The following is a 12154-nucleotide window of genomic DNA, read 5'->3' on the forward strand; positions in this document are numbered from 1 at the left end:
GGTTTTTCCTGTGGTCATGTATGGATGTGAGAGTTGGACTGTGAAGAAAGCTGAGCACCTTAGAATTGATGCTTTTGAACTGTGGTGTTGGAGAAGACATTTGAGTGTCCCTTGGACTGCAAGGAGATCCAACCAGTCCATTCTGAAGGAGATCAGTCCTGGGTGTTTATTGGAAGGACTGATGCTGAGACTGAAGCTCCAATACTTTGGCCACCTTGTGTAAAGAGTTGACTCATTGGGAAAGACCCTGATGTTAGGAGGGATTGGGGGCAGGAGGAGAAGGGAACGACAGAGGATGAGATGGCTGGATGGCATCACCGACTTGATGCACATGAGTTTGAGTAAACTCTGGGAGTTGGTGATGGACAGGAGGCCTGGGGTGCTGCAATTCATGGGGTCACAAGGAGTCAGACACAACTGAGTGACTGAACTGAACTGAACTGAACTGTTGGCTCTAACTGCAAAGAATCTGCCTGCAGAGGAGGAGACCAGGATTCGATCCCTGAACTGGGAAGGAAATGGCAGCCCACTCCAGTACTCTTGCCTAAAGAATTACATGGACAGAGGAACCTAGCAGGCTAGTCCATGAAATCACAAAGAGTTGGACACAACTGAGAGACTTACACTTTTATTTAAGATAAATTCAGGAGGTCGGGAGAAAGTTTAAGTATTGAGGTGGTAGCTTTACACTCTATAAATTCTTTAAAAATCACTGAATTGTACACTAACAGTTGGTGAACTTTATGGTATATTTCAATAAAGCCATTAATCTGAAAGTGAATGTGTTAGTTGCTCAGTCGGTTCCAACTCTTTGTGACCCCATGGACTGTAGCTTGCCAGACTTCTCTGTCTGTCCATGGAATTCTCTAGGCAAGAATACTGGAGTGAGTTGCCATTTTCTTCTCCAGGGGATCTTCCTGACCCAGAGATTGAACTGGGTCTACTGAACTACAGGCAGATTCTTTACTGTCTGAGTCACCAGGGAAGCCCCAATAAAATTATGATAAACATTAAATGAGCAAGGTTCTTCAACCTTGGCTGCACATTTGAATCACTGGGGTAGTTTTAAGATATACTCATGCCTGGAGCCCTTGCTGTTGTTCTTATTCAGTCACTAAGTCGTGTCTGACTGTGGCATGCCAGGCTCCTTTGTCCTTCATTATCTGCTTGAGTTTGCTCAAATTCATGGCCATTGAGTCGGTGATGCCATCCAACCGTCTTATCCTCTGTCATCCCCTTCTTCTCTTGCCCTCAATGTTTCCTAGCATCAGGGTTTTTCCAATGAGTCAGTTCTTTGCATCAGGTGAACAAAGTATTGGAGTTCAGCTTCAGGATCAGTCCTTCCAATGAATATTCAGGACTGATTTCCTTTAGGATTGACTGGTTTGATCTTCTTTCAAGTCTGAGACCCCTTATTATGATTTAATACTCTTGGGATCAGGGTGTAATTAATTTTTTAACACTTTTCCAGTTATTTAAATGTTCAGTGGTTGAGAACAACTACAATAAAGGTTTGTTCTTTCTTGAAGCCTTAATATATGGTATTGCAACTCTCTATTAAGCTATTCAACAATTTATAAAACATTCATTACATCTCAGGCACAGTGTTTGACTCTGAGGAGACAGAAAATAAAGAAGATCTCATCTTTGTCTCCATGAACTAATGAACAGGAAAGAGGTACAATCCACTCATTATAACAGTATGATAAATTTTATAACAACAGTTAAGTACAATGTTAGTGGAAGTGCAAAGAAAAGAATAATCAAAGCTGAATAATGAAAGAAAAGGTCAAACAAAGATATGCAAAGCATAGAGTATTGAAGAAAAAACAAGTAATTCAGTATAGCTGAAAACTTGGGAAAGGAAAAAATATATTGAGAGAACCTGAAAAGGAGGGCACAGTGAAATTGCAGAGCATATTATAAACTATACAATGGGAAGCTGTTGAGTGAAAGGCCTTCAGAGAGAGTACTCTATCAGCATCATAAGTAATGAATTAGAAGATTTTCACTTCTGGTCAAGATGGGGCAATAAGAACCAAACACACACACACACACACACACACACCTGTAAAAAACAAAAACTGTACAAAATATATGAAACTATAGATTTCAAGACAATTGGTGATCAGGCAACAAAAAACAGGCATCCCTGAAATACAAGAAACGAATGAGGTGAGCTCAATTATTGCTTCAGCTTACTGCCTGGAAAAAGTTTTAGTTCATGGTGTAGGAACAAGGAATCCAAGTAGAATCCAGAAGACTTCTCAGTTGAGGAGACAATGCCGAGTCTGAGGAGAGTGATGTAGATCAAGTTTACAGGCATGAGCACTAGAGAGAAGAAATCTGCACACAGAGAGAACTCTGGAAATCTGCAGAGACTCCTCTTAGGATCCTGCTAAGTACTGACCAGTGCATGCATTTCTGGTTGTTCAGTCGCTCAGTCATGTCCAACTCTTTGTAACTCCATGGACTGCTGCACACCAGGCTTCCCTGTCCTTCACCAACTCCCGGAGTTTTCTCAAATTCAAATCATTGAGTCAGTGATGCCCTCCAACCATCTCATCCTCTATCAACCCCTTCTCCTCCTGCTTTCAATCCTTCCCAGCATCAAGGTCTTTTCCAATGAGTCAGTTCTTTGCATCAAGTGGCCAAAGTATTGGAGTTTCAGCTTCAGTATCAGTCCTTCTAATAAATATTCAGGGTTGACTTCCTTTAGGATGGACTGGTTGGATCTCCTTGCAGTCCAAGGGACTCTCAAGAGTCTTCTCCAATACCCCAGTTCAAAAGTATCAATTCTTTGGCACTCAGCCTTTTTTATGGTCCAACTCTCACATCCATACATGACTACTGGAAAAATCATAGCTTTGACTATACAGATTTTGTTGGCAAAGTAAGTCTCTGCTTTTTAATATTCTGTCTAATTTAATATAATTTAATATAGGTTTGTCATAGCTTTTCTTCTAACGGGCAAGTGTCTTTTAAATTCATGGCTGCAGTCATCATCTGCAGTGATTTTGGAGCCCAATAAAATAAAATCTGTCACTGTTTTCCCTGTTTCCCCATCTATTTGCCATGAAGTGATGGCACCCAATGCCATGATCTTAGTTTTTTGAATGTTGAGTTTTAAACCAGCTTTATCACTCTCCTCTCTCACCTTCATCTGAGGCTCTTTAGTTCCACTTCACTTTCTGCCATAAGACTGGTGTCATCTGCATATCTGAGGTTATTGATATTTCTCCTGGCAATCTTGACTCATGCACAAAGAGAGTGTATGAAAATGCTCCAGGAAGCAGGAAGTAAATATGCGAATACTCTGAAGAAAAGAAAAAAGAAAATTTTTAAGAACTAAAAGATTCATACGGAATATAATAAGGCAGAAAGTGAATGTCTCCCAGTAGTGTCCAACTCTTTGCGACCCTATGGACTGTAGCCAGCCAGGCTCTTCTGTCCGTGGAATTCTCCAGGCAAGAATACTAGGGTGGGTTGCCACTTCCTTCTCCAGGGATCTTCCCAACCCAGGGATCAAACTCAGGTTTCCTGCACTGCAGGCAGATTCTTTACCACCTGAGCCACCAGGGAAGCCCAATCCACAATAAGGCAAGTGTGCTGGAAAGAGATGATTCTAAAAAGTCAAACATCAGACTTTATTAATAACTTTTAAATTCTTGAACAATACATACCTGTTTCACTGATTGACTAGCTCTCCATTTTCAATACCCTATTCTATTTTTTAATGGCTGATTTTTTAAGTTCATTGCATGTATTGATGAGAATCTTTCATACTTCTAAGTATTACACAAATCTATGGGGGAAAACAATTATAAATCCAAAGATATTATCATATAATGGGTTTCTTCTAGTCAGGTATTAACTCAGATTAAAATCAAATGTGACAAATTTCCTGCCCTGTTATTAGCCAAGATACTTCCCTTTATCTGGGCCTTTAAAGCTACTTTACAAATAACTGTATAATCCAGCTGAAAGACCAGACAGAGAAAATACAACACAGTAATCTATTCAAAGTTACTCAACAGAAAGAAGTACTATTCTTGGTGAGAGACCAAAAGAGAAAAACCTGGCAATATCTAAACCTGTAGGAAGCTGCCGATTAGGTAGTACTCCAACAGGGAAATATTGAAGAAGGGAAAAGGCAAATTTCCTAGAAAAGGGAGAATAATAGGAGCAAAGATTTTTTGCAAATATGCAAGCGAGGTGTATGTATGTGTGTGAGGCTGAAAAGTTGGAAATTGTGGGAATGTGTTGTAAATAAGACTGAAAACATATTGCATGAGTCACAGGTCTCTGAATTCTAGTCTGAGAGATTTAAATTCTAGTCTTTACAATCTGTAGATTCAATGCAATCCCTATCAAACTACCAATGGTAAATTTCTCACAGAACTAGAACAAATGATTTCACAATTTGTATGGAAACACAAAAAACCTCAAATATCCAAAGCAATCTTGAGAAAGAAGAAGGGAACTGGAGGAATCAACCTTACTGACTTCAGACCATACTACAAAGCTACAGTCATCAAGACAGTATGGTATGGCACAAAGACAGACATATAGATCAATGGAACAAAGCAGAATGTCCAGAAATAAGTCCATGCACCTATGAGCACCTTATCTTTGACAAAAGGGTCAAAAATATACAATGGAGAAATCTCTTTAACAAGTGGTGCTGGGAAAGCTGGTCAACCACATGGAAAAGAATGAAACTAAAACACTTTCTAACAGCATACACAAAAATTAATTCTAAACGGATTAAAGATCTAAATATAAGATAAGAAACTATGAAACTCTTAGAGGAAAACATAGGCAGAACACTATCCGACATAAATCACAGAAAGATCCTCTATGACCCACCTCCCAAAATAATGGAAATAAAAACAAAAATAAACAAATGGGACCTAATTAAACTTAAAAGCTTTTGCACAGTGAAGGAAACTACAAGCAAGGTGAAAAGGCAGCCTTCAGAATGGGAAAAAATAATAGCAAATGAAACAACTAACAAAGAATTAATCTCCAAAATATACAAGCAGCTCATGCAGCTCAATACCAGAAAAGCAAACAACTCAATCAAAAAGTAGGCCAAAGAACTAAACAGACATTTCTCCAAAGAACACATACAGATGGCTAATAAATACATGAAAGATGTTCAATATCACTCATTATTAGAGAAATTCAAATCAAAACCTCAATGAGGTATCATCTCACGCTGATCAGAATGGCCGCCATCAAAATGTCTACAAAACAATAAATGCTGGAGAGGATGTGGAGAAAAGGTAACTCTCTTACACCGTTGGTGGGAATGCAAACTGGTAGAACCACTATGGAGAAAAGTGTGGAAATTCTTTTAAAAACTGGAAATAGAACTGCCATACAACCCAGGAATCCCACTGCTGGGCATACACACTGAGGAAACCAGAATTGGAAGAGACACGTGTACTCCCATATAGCATCTCATAAGGGCTAAGACTGACCTGTAGGGGCTATATGGGTTTTTGTCACTGATTCTAAGAATTGGTTGGCTCTTTCTACTTTTCCTGAAGACTGAGGCCTCCAGGCACAATGGAGGTAATAAGTAATGCCCCCTTTAGAGACCCCCTTAGGTAGACTTTAGAAGTAAATGATGTCCCATTGTCACTTTGTAGGGACCTGGGAAGGCCAAATCTTGGAATGACTTCATAGAGCAGCTTTTTTACAGCCTCCTCAGCCTTTTCAGTCTACCTTCAATCCATCCTGTGACTATATCTATCAAGCCTAGCAGGCATTTATATCCTTGAGAAATTGGCATCTGTGCAAAGTCTATCCGCCAGTCCTAGGTAGGTCCTTCACTGTCGTTGGATGGGCTGGGCCAGCTGGGGTTTTGAGTTTCTTGGGGATTATTTAATTGGCAAGTGGGACACGAGGAGAATATTTGCCTTATAGTCTTTTGGAGGTCTGATCCTCTGAAGGACCTTTCTAGTAATCTTTGGAGGGCCTTGTCCCCTAAATGAGTGATGGCATGTAAGGAGTAAATGAACTTCCACTGGATGTTCCCAGGCAGAAAACAGAGCCCCTCCTTTTGGAACCACCCCATATGATTTTCTTGAAAACCCTCCCTCTTAGCTTTAAGAGTCTCACCTTCAGTATATGAATGAGTTTCCAGCAAATTAGTCTGTGGAATTAGGGTGGCAACCCCGATTAGGTCATGGTTCTGTAATGCTGCTCTCTTAGATGCCTGATCAGCTGCTTGGTTCCCTCATGCCACTTCCGTGCTCCCTTTTCGGTGTCCTTTACAGTGGGAGACTGAAACCTCAGTGGGCAGATGGACTGCCTCCAAGAGCCTAAGAATTTGATCACCATATTTGATTGGGGACCCTCAGATGGTCAAGTGGCCTCTATCTTTCCAAATAGCAGCATGCGTGTGTAGCATCAAAAAGGCATACTTGGAGTCAGTGTAAATGGCTACTCTTTTTCCTTTCTCCAGCTCTAAATCTCGAGTCAGGGCTATGAGCTCAGCCAATTGGGCTGTAGTAGCTGGTGGCAAAGGTTTAGCCTCTATGGTCTCAAAATTGGAGACTATTGCCTATCCTCCGCTCCATCCAAGACAAAGCTGCTTCCATCAGTGTACCAATTTCCTCAGGATTGGTCAGAGGATCTTCTGACAATCTCTCTCAGAGTTTTGTCCAATGGTCCAAAGTTTCTAAGCAAGAGTGAAAGGGGAAAGAGCCCTCAAAGGCAGGCAGGAGGGCGACTGGGTTAAGAACCTCACAAGGGGGTGTAGTCAGGCCTGGATTTTCCATCAGCACTACTTGATACCTGAGGATCCTTTGATCAGACATCTATAAATGGCCTCTCCCATTCAGGAGTTGTTTCACTTGGTAGCTAGTAAAAATAGTTTGCAAAGAGTCGGACACGACTGAGGAACTGAACTGAACTGAAGAGAAAGTTTTAAAGCATCTTCTATCAGGACTGCAGTAGCTGCAAGTTTTTGAAGGCAGGGAGGCCAGCCTTGGGTGGTTGGGTCAAGTCTCTCGGATAAGGAAGCTACTGGTTGGGGCTCAGGTCTCAACCTTTGAGTAAACATTCCCAAGGCTATTCTTTCTTTTTCATGGACATATAGATGGATTGCTTTCTCTGGGTCTGGCAACATCAAGGCGGGTGCTTGGATTAAGGCCTGTTTTAGTGTAGCCTCTGCCTCCTTTTGAGGAATTGTCTTGTCCCTTTAAGCATTCATATAAAGGTTGGACGATCAGGCCATAGTTGGGTATCCAGATTTTACAATACCTGGTTAGCATCAGGAAAGCTCGCAATTGCTTTTGAGTCGTGGGGGAGGGCAACTGGAGGATTCCTTGTACTTGGTCGAAGGACAGCCTCCTGGACCCGTGTGTAATCTGAACTCCCAGGTCTTTGACTGGACCATCTGTGCCTTAGCATGAGACTTTATATCCCCTCTCAGCCAAAAAGTTTAGAATCTGAATCACATGTTGATGAGCATTTTCCTCATCTGAAGAGCAGATTAGTAGGTCATCTACATATTGCAATATTTTCCCATTAGGTCCCAGGTCCAGATCTAGAAGATCCCAACTAAAAACCTGTCCAAAGATGTGGGGGCTATGTCTGAACACCTGAGGTAATGCTGTCCAAGTCATTTGTTGGTGTTTTCCTCCTGGAGTTTTTGGTTCCTCCTTATTGGAGAGACCATAATGGGCTTCTCAGTAGTAACCAGGAACTGTAGGGCACTAGGGGCTGAGAAGCTTCCCATCACAAGGGTGGCCCCCAGCTAAGTGAGTATGTCTCTTCCCAATAAGGGAGTAGGACACTCAGAGACCACCAGAAACTGGTGGGAAAATATCTGTCCATCCCAGCGACAAAGAAGTGTTCAGGTGCATTTTTTGTAATTGCTTTCCCCATAGCACCCAAAATGCTACAGGTCTGAGGGGAGAAGTTTCCAGAGTAGGAGGTCAGGACAGAGTAGGAAGCCTCTGTGTCAACCAAGAGATTCTCGGGACTCCCTGCCACATCCAGTTGCACCCTTGGCTCCAGCCCCGTGATGGTTATCTGTGACAGCGGGCTGGCTGGAGTGGCGCTTCAGTCCTGTTGAACCATCGTGAAGGAGGGCTTGGCGCTTCACCTTGAGGCTCTTGGGTCCTGAGGACAGAGGGCCGCCCATGTCCCAATGATGGCCTTTCTAGTAAGCCATTTTAGGAGACTTGCCATGATTTGGACACTCTTTGGTGCAATGTCCCTTCTATCTACAGATTAGGCATTTGTCTCGTGCTCTGTCCTTCAAGGACTCAGGGTTTGCCACAGGGCTTCCCTGGAGGGCAGCCAGCATCTGGTCATGCCTTGTCTCTTTCCTTTTCTCCCTTTCCTGGGCCTTGGCCTCCCTCTCCTGTTCTCTGTTATAAAAGGTATTGGTGGCTGTCTGGACTATCTCATCTAGAGGCAGCAGCGTCCTGCTGCTGTAGCTATTGTAACTTTATCATTATGTCTGATGTACACTGGGACAGGAATTAGTCCTTTAAAATCACCTGTCCCTTGTAAGAGTCTAAGTCCCAATTGGTAAACTTTTGAAGGGCCTCTTTTAGCCTTTTGAGAAAGGCAATGGGGTTCTTGTTGGACTCCTGAGTTACTGCTGAGACTGGGCACAGCACCACAACTAATAGGCTTCCTCCTACTTCCATGGGTGGACTTCCTTAGGGGTGAGTCTTTCTGAAGCTTATCCTACCCAGTACTATTGCAACCTGAGAGCCAGGTGTCCCCAGGTCAGGCTGCAGATCCCCAGGCAGGTAGAGGCAGGTCATCCTCCTGGAGATCAAATCCCCCAGGCAGATCAAGGCTGGTTGTCTCCCTGGAATTGGGTCCCTGGGCAGGTTGAGGCATTTTGACCTCTTGGGACCCCTGGACTGGCAGATCCCCAAGCAGGCTGAGGCATGTCAACCTCCCAAGGACCAGATCCCTGGACAGGTCGAGGCAGGTCAACCTCCAGGGATCCCCAGGCTGGAGTTGGGTGTCCCCAAGGTCTCCAGCATGACTAGTGCTGGGTAGGATCAAGGGGTTGTAATCACAACTCATTGCTGGTTTGCCCACCCCGGAAGGAAATAGATAGCATGATGTAAAGCAATCCAAGCCTATGCTCTGAAACTATGAACCTGGTAAAATAGCCACAAGCCTAATCCTCTTATTGCTGTGAGGGAATGTTAAGTCACTGATTTCCTTCCCTAGCCCTCCATAAGAGCATTATAGGGTGCCTCCAGTGGTAAACATTTCATTGTCACAGACCCATTCTAGGTAATAACGGAAGTAATGATAAAGGAGTAGGTTATCTGGTCCTGCTAAGAGTATTTAAATAATGGACTGAGTGGAATGATGTTGCCTACAGAGGGGGCTTCCCTGGTGGCTCAGACAGTAAAGTGTCTGCCTGCAATGTGGGAGACCCGGGTTCGATTGCTGGGTCGGGAGGATCCCCTGGAGAAGGAAATGGCAACCCACTCATGGCAACCCACTCCAGTAGTCTTGCCTGGAAAGTCCCATGGACAGAAGAGCCTGGTAGGTTACCGTCCATAGGGTCGCGAAGAGTTGGACACGACTGAGCAACTTCACTTTCACTTTCACAGAGGGGGCAGGCTTGTGGTTGTAGGAGTTGAGGCAAAGTGGCTTAGGGACAAAACGATAAGAGGCAACAGATCAGATGTTCCATAAAGTGGAGTGGAGATTTGATCCAGGGGATATGTTTGTAGCTTTAGGAGAAGGATGGTAAGGGTTCGAGCTCAAATGGCCTGCAGGGCTAACCCCCGAAGTGGCAAACATTGTACCTGGAAGCCCAATCACCCTGGAAGGTTTGCCACCAACTGATGGGCTTCTAGCAGGCATTGTGTGCCTGTCACCCACCCCAGTGGGTCAACGGCGAGGTGCTGTTGTCACACATGTTGTAGGAAACACAGAAGATGAAGGCCTGAATCTCTAGAGGGATTGGAAACTATACAGTATTTCCTTCCCAAGGCCAAGCCATTTTCTAGTTGTCCCACCAGAAAATTGCAGAGGCAACACTGTGTGCCCAGACAGGGCTCACGAAAAGAGCAGCCTTTCTAGAAATAGAAAGCTGATGACCTACCCAATCAATACTTTGCAAACAAAGGCATAGATGGAGGGAGGAGCTGAAGGACAGGAGGAAAAGGCAACGGGAAGAACGTGCTGAGGAATCCCCTTCATAATGCCTGACCTGTGCTCACAGTTTTCATTGACCTGATCCTTGGCACAAGGGAGATTAAGGATAGAACCCTCACCCACTTGGGCAACAGCTACTGGGACACAGTGGATAGTGGTGTAACAGGAGGGAAAGGGGCAGGGCACAACTTTTGAAAGAATGACATAGCCCAAGGACATAACACAAACCAATTAGAATTAAATGTGTTGAAGATGGCAGACAAGTCAACTTTGACTAGACCTTGATCTGCAATCAGCAAGCTAAATGACATACTCAGAGGCTCCATGACAGTTTCAAAGCACTGTTGAAAGACCAAGGAGTGAGCAGTGGCCCAATTTCAGGAAATTTCTACCCTTTCCCCAAAATAGTTGGAATGACCCTCCCACTCATTAGCATATGAAATAACCCAGCCCATAAAAACTAATCATGCCACATTTCATAGCCACTGCACTCACCATTTGCAATAGCCCACACTCTGTGGAGTATGCTTCTCTCTGAATCTGAACAAATCCACTTCTTGCCTATCACTTTGTCTCTCACTGAATTCTCTTGGCAATGAGACATCAAGAACCTGAGTTTCACTAGATCCTGAAACCAGGTACCAAGGGTTTTGGCTGGGTTCGAGTCCCAGCCACGTGGGTTCAAGTCCCTGAAAGGTTGTTGTGGAGCCGTGAAAGATGCCAGGATTCTTGGCCTTCGGAGAAGAAGAATTCAATCCAGGGCCAGTGGTGAGGCTTGATCGCTCAGAGCTTTTGTGTAATAAAGTTTTATTAAAGTATAGAAGAGATAGAGAAAGCTTCTGACATAGACATCAGAAGGGGGCAGAAAAAGTGCCCCCCTGCTAGCCTTTAGCCAGATGCTATATAGCTACTAGCAGTCCACTAATTAGAGAAAGGAAATGTCTCAGAATTCAGAGAATGGCACCAGGCCCCTCACCAACAACATGCCTGCTTGCAGGGTGTTCAAGGAAACAAGCAAAGAGAGATTGTAAAGGAATTAACATTTTGTTAGCCATATGTCCTTCCAGCCATAGGGGCGAAGACCTCCTTCCTTAAACAGAAGTTTCTGGATTCTGAGACTGAGCCACATAAGCTTTCTGCCGCGTTTGTTTTGCTGTGCCGGTTTCCAGCACGCTGGGCTTCTTGTCACTTCCATGCACTGGGTTTCTGTCGCGTTCTGCTTCCGCCTTGACAGCTTTTGCCGAGTCGGGCTTCTGCTGTGCTTGGCCTCTGCCTCGCTGGGGCCAAGCGAGGTAGCTTGGCTGAGGTAGCTTCATCCAAGTTAGACCTGAGTCACAGCACCAGCTATGTCGGGAGAGTGTGTAATTTCCTTGGTTCTGTCTCTCCACAACAAAGATTTGAAATGGTGGACCAGTGTTACAGATTGGTTACAGCTCAGAATTTTATTTGGTAAACGGAGGGCAATACACCCTCAAGGCATGAGGGTGGGCCGACCCCAAAGGAGAGGCCTCAACTCATCTTGCGACCCTCTTTTTATACATTTTGTCTCCACACCCGCCCCCACCCCCCCGCCCCCGCCCCCCCCCGCCCCCACCCCCCACCCCCAGCAACCCCGAGCCTGCCCTATGCAAATTAGGGCTAGCCAGGAAGGGGGCATGTTTGTTTCACCTGAGGTTCTTGCTTTGGTCCTCAGATTTATCCTTTATTCCCTTTTTGTGGGCTTTTCCCTTTCTTTGTCTTTTAGCTATTGCCATTTTGGACTCCTTTCTCTATTCTAACTACCTAATAAAGGGACTCTATGTCTTTGAAAAAATGAAATCACAGTTAATGCAAATATTTGTTGCAGCATTTACTGGTGTTTGTAACTCAGGTTAGATGGTGCATTTAGTGAGGTCAAGGACTTCAGAATTATCTTAAGTAGGTCAGGTAGTCACCAAGAAAATCATTTTTGCTCAAGGCCACAGTCTGTACTCGTACTGCTGCTGCTGCTGCTAAG

This window comes from Bubalus kerabau, chromosome 14 (genome assembly GCF_029407905.1).
Source record: "Bubalus kerabau isolate K-KA32 ecotype Philippines breed swamp buffalo chromosome 14, PCC_UOA_SB_1v2, whole genome shotgun sequence".
In the NCBI taxonomy this organism is placed as follows: domain Eukaryota; kingdom Metazoa; phylum Chordata; class Mammalia; order Artiodactyla; family Bovidae; genus Bubalus; species Bubalus kerabau.